The sequence below is a fragment of the Pieris rapae genome, chromosome 16, assembly GCF_905147795.1.
Source record: "Pieris rapae chromosome 16, ilPieRapa1.1, whole genome shotgun sequence".
Taxonomy (NCBI): Eukaryota; Metazoa; Arthropoda; class Insecta; order Lepidoptera; family Pieridae; genus Pieris; species Pieris rapae.
In genome coordinates, this window is record NC_059524.1 from 1,212,912 (window position 1) to 1,213,123 (window position 212).

A 212-nucleotide genomic window follows, 5' to 3' on the forward strand; every position below is an offset into this window, starting at 1 on the left:
TGTAAAATTACCGCACGCGATGTCGAGTTTGTTTTCGAGTCAACCCAATTCTATAATATAATTACTGAAAGGACCGCTTCTAATCTCTTTTTTTACACGTTGACTTATGTTTGTTCATAACTAAACAGACGTGTTTTAGCCACATTTGCATAAAATATATTTGTAGATTTGGGGGAAATCAAACAACGTTTTACGCCGTAAAAGCGCTTTGA